This window comes from Silene latifolia, chromosome 10, assembly GCF_048544455.1.
Source record: "Silene latifolia isolate original U9 population chromosome 10, ASM4854445v1, whole genome shotgun sequence".
Lineage (NCBI taxonomy): Eukaryota > Viridiplantae > Streptophyta > Magnoliopsida > Caryophyllales > Caryophyllaceae > Silene > Silene latifolia.
In genome coordinates, this window is record NC_133535.1 from 55,623,325 (window position 1) to 55,628,394 (window position 5,070).

Consider the following 5,070-nt stretch of genomic DNA (forward strand, 5'->3'; position numbering starts at 1 on the left):
ATGTCTTATAATTCATAAGAAGATTTGGGACCCAGAGCCGAGTCATTTGTGACTTTACAACACCTACAAGTCGACTTAATTCTTCCTATTAAACTACACGCATGATAAGCCAATTCTTAGGAAAACTTACGTCTTGGAGCCGAGTCGGTTAAGACTTTACAACACCTACAAATCGACTTGGGTTTTCCCTATTCAATAATATGCAAGGTCTAACAAGGCTTGAGTTAGTTTATATCTTACAAGCCTTGTTGAAAGGATAAGAGACACATGCTAGGTTATCGATCAAGCATTTCATCAAACATGATATGTGCATAAGTTGAGGAACAATAAGCAAGCATTAATATGAACTCATTAAGCATAAATCTATCCCATGATTGACTCCCCTAATCCCCCACTAATCCTAGTTAAGTAACTACACACTTATTATCATGGAAAACATATTATCAATGGTGTCAATCATCACAACAAGTATAAAATGTAACATTCATTAACCTCTTATTAGACATTTCTAATAACTATATAAATTTAGTTTAGTCATAAACTAATTAGATCTTATGTATGCATAACATTAAAAGACAAAGTAAGAAGAGAACCGATCAACTTACAATGAGGGCCGATTGGTTTATACTAATCGGTCTCCTACCAAATTACTCTTCTTAAGAAAAATCAAGTGCTCCAACAAAACCCTTAGATTCAATAGTAGAATCTACTCCTCAAGGATTTGTACCAAGGAAATCACTCTTAAATCCTACAATAATTTTGTACTAGAATTAGTATAAGAATCCCTTAAAATGACTTAATATTATTTGGTTACTACTTCTAGTAATGGTATAATAATATTTGAGATTTTGTGAGTTTTCTCTCAAGTTTTCACAACAATTATTTGAGAGAATATTAAAAATTATCAATATAATTTATATGAATGAATAATGAATGAGAAGAGAAAAAAATTCTCCTCTTTTTGCATGGGTGGCCGGGTAGACAAGAGGGAAGAGTGCCCAATACATTTCCAATTTTCTCTTCTCAATAGACTAGGCATGCAAGCCTATTATTAGTAGGTCATCATTATGCCTTCCACTAATTTAAAAGAACAAAACACAAATTATTCCCTACACTACCATTTACATGGCACACTAAGCTTAATATGGTCCATTTTAAGTTTGTCAATTGTCAATTTGTATAATGTGACATATTGTACATGTTACTAGACATGTTGTTTAATAATGCATTTTTAACTTCTTAAAAATCATTATATAAACAAAATAAATCACATACAAAAATTGACAAGTAATTCACAATTACAATTACTTAAAATGGGTCATAGAATTATAAATCACAACTACTTGTATTTATAATAAACCATTCATTCTTATTTTAATTGTTTCATAAACAATAAATAAACCTTAAGTAATAAAACAATTTAATTACTTAGTACGAATCTTATTTAATCAAATTACAATAAGATACGTAATTTTACTCACAAAATCATTTGTCAATTTTAAGGAATTAATTAACTTGTATCAATCATACAATTTATTAATTAATCAATTAAGAATATTTCCCTAGAGGTATGACCTTAAGGGATCAACTGATCACCAACGTCATACGACAGTAATGTCAAACTCTAGCCAGCCAATCATTACCGACTAATGTGGATCAGTTGACAATAAAATATTACATTCCCTTTAGCATTCTTAATATGAGATTTAAACATGTGATCGCATTATTGTCGATGACACATATTCCAAAAATCTCCCACTTGTCCGCGACAAGTGTGTGTCACCAATTCTCTTGTCCTATTACTATCTCACACTCAATGCAAGGTGTCTTGTAGGTCGTACTTGCATTTGATCATATCATGAGTGGTTTACTCGATCTGGAGAATAACTGTCTGATCGGAGTTATCTACCATAGATACCTTCCAAGCGTGGCCACACATTTCCAGTTAATTACTCCTCGAGTGGCCTTGAGATATAAGATAACCCTGACAGGGATGGACAATTCCTATTGCACTCCTCCCTTCGAATAGCCACAACTCATCATGACCCAAAACATGCCCATTAGACCCCAATTACGAAGGTCGCAGAACATAAATCAAAGTCACTTTGAAACTTTGCAATCTTAGGCGAACAGTCTGTAGTCAAAGAATCGACTCATAAGAATACCATAGTAGCTCTCGCCATGACCAGGCTATCAAAGTTTCCAGAACTCTATAAGCGGTCATAAGCCTGACAGAGTGTCCCTCACAGTCTGCCTATGTGATCGACTAGTCATCTCTCATGACTCTATGGCATTTGAACTTGCCATCAATCGCATCACACTCTAGTTACTTCGAGATGTCACCTCATATAAGTAACTATGGGCAAATACTATGTTAATCCATTTTACTTTAATGGGGTTCAATATCGTCTCAAAAACCCATTTGGATGTAACAAAGTACAAGATGAGTTAATGATAACTCAAACGATAAATGTGATTATCATATACGAGTAGTCAATACCATATTACTACTTTATGTCTTATAATCACAAGTGTATTTATACACTTGTCAAATGCAATAAAAGTTTAACTTGTGAACATACCATGTGTCCAAGTGTTCAAACTTTATGAATTGCGATTTCCTTCAATTTCATGTTATCCCTTATATCACGAATTTTACTAAGTACATGTCTAGACTTCATTGTAACACCCCAAGTTATTGAGAGTAAGGTTGTCCCACATCGGGGAATGAGGAGGTTGTGATATGTTTATAAGGGATTCCACCCACCATTTAGTAACAAGGCCTTGTGCTTTTGGGCTTAAGTGAGGAAACGTAATGGGCCTAAAGGTACATATCTCATCTTATTGAGTTGTGTTACGACCGTGGTGGGTCGGGTTGTTGTAAATGGTATCAGAGCGGCCCGATGACCGTGTGGTGAGCCCATGGTCGGGAGTACTCGGGTCACACTCCTAGCGGGGGAGGATTCTGGGCTTGGCTGCGGTCAAGTTGGGGGCACAACGAGGACGTTGTGCTCTTTAAGTGGGGTAGATTGTAACACCCCAAGTTATTGAGAGTAAGGTTGTCCCACATCGGGGAATTGAGGAGGTTGTGATATGTTTATAAGGGATTCCACCCACCACTTAGTAACAAGGCCTTGTGCTTTTGGGCTTAAGTGAGGACATGTAATGGGCCCAAAGGTACATATCCCATCTTATTGAGTTGTGTAACGACCGTGGCGGGTCGGATTGTTATAGTCATACTAGACTCAGGTTCTTTAACTTGAAAGAAGCTCTCGCTATTATCATATAACTTGTGATGTGGGTTTCGGTGGATAACACTACTTGTAGTTTTTAAAGTACACCGCCTAATCACAATGTACTTAGGTTCATTTTGTAGAATCTTGCAATGGATGACAATAAAATACCCTTTCTATTCATTTTCTCCTTAGGTCAATAAAACCAGCCTAGGATTTTCACAAATCCAAATGAGTTTGGAAACTTGAGTTTGTGTAACCTCTTAACACACAACTCATTACTCTTCCAAACTATAGAACAGACCATTAGTTCTCCTTGAGAATTCATGACAGTTCCTTAAGGCTTACCAATGACTCTCATATGGGTTAACTTGTTATCGACTCTTCATGCTCCAAGCATGTGATTCATCTAGGACAGGTGCATTATGGCATACATGATTATACTAATGGCGGAAACATTAGTAATCGATTTCATGTAGACAACAGTTCTTAGGTTTATTTGAATAATCATAACTCTATGATAGTTCAATTTTCATCAATATGAATAACCTACTTAACTGGTTGATATCTTTAAGATGAAGGATCATTATCAACATAAGATACCTATCTAAGTGCCAATCCAACATCCCATGTTATAATAGATTTTCATAATGTCTAATTTCATCCAGAATTGAAAACCTAAATCCTTCTTATGAAAGACAGTATATTCACGTCATTCCCAATGAGTAATAAGTTTTGCAATTCTTGAAGGATGATAGCTCCCACTGAACTTCATGTCTTAACATGACATTCACTTGCTCCCACTCAAGTTCATGTATACACATGTTTCATTTTCGACAACTCTTTAGAAACATCACATGATTTGGAATGGTCATTGCTTGTCTAAGTATTAGTTAAAACCATATATGTCATTCACATATCCCTTTCAAAATACCCATTTAGAAAGTGTTTTTGATACTTTACTTATTTTCATAATGAGGTATAGAAATGATTTGAATCTTTAGCATAGTTAACAATTAACTTAGCTTTCGTAGACATCGACATGCCTCTCTATGCAACTCGTAATCATAAATATCTATTTACTTTAGATTGGTCTCAACAATCCCAAATAAATATATTTACTTGCATAGATACGATTTTAGTTTCATAAGGCTCTTAAGTAAAATGTCGAATTTTAAAATCTCCAGGTATATTCACTTCATAGATCATAATCTAAATTTCCCAAAAAACGCTTTCTTTTGGTGTCCTCACGTAGTTTCCTTAAGAACATCTTCTTTTGGTGTCCTTACGTAGTTCTCTTAAGAACATCTTCTTTTGGCGTCCTTACGTAGTTCCCTTATAATCAAGGTTTGTGGCTAAATTCACTCTCACTCTATCTTTAGGAAAAATACACTAAATTTCTCCAAAGATAGCTTTTGAGCCAAAAATAACTTTGTACTTATGATAGTAAAGGAGGAAAATATTACACATGATAACTTTTAGTGACCTATTTGAGACATATTGTAAATACATTTTAGTTCCCTAATATGCGAGTTCAATAGCTCAACATAACTTCATAATTGATCTTACATAAGTAAGTTGTTACTTTTAGTAACAACGGCATAAGGAGAATCGAATTCATAGCTTATGGACATATAATGACTCAATCATTATAATTGTCTATTTGATCAACTTAAGTTGATAATCTTATGTTTCTCGATGCAAGCAGTGTATGATGATAAATTTTAGAACAAACGATACCATAAAGTAAGTGACTTGGGTTGCCAACCAAGTCAGCAATATCCAAAATACAACCATTGTTTAAGGAAACAACCAAATTTCTAAGTCAAATGAGGAA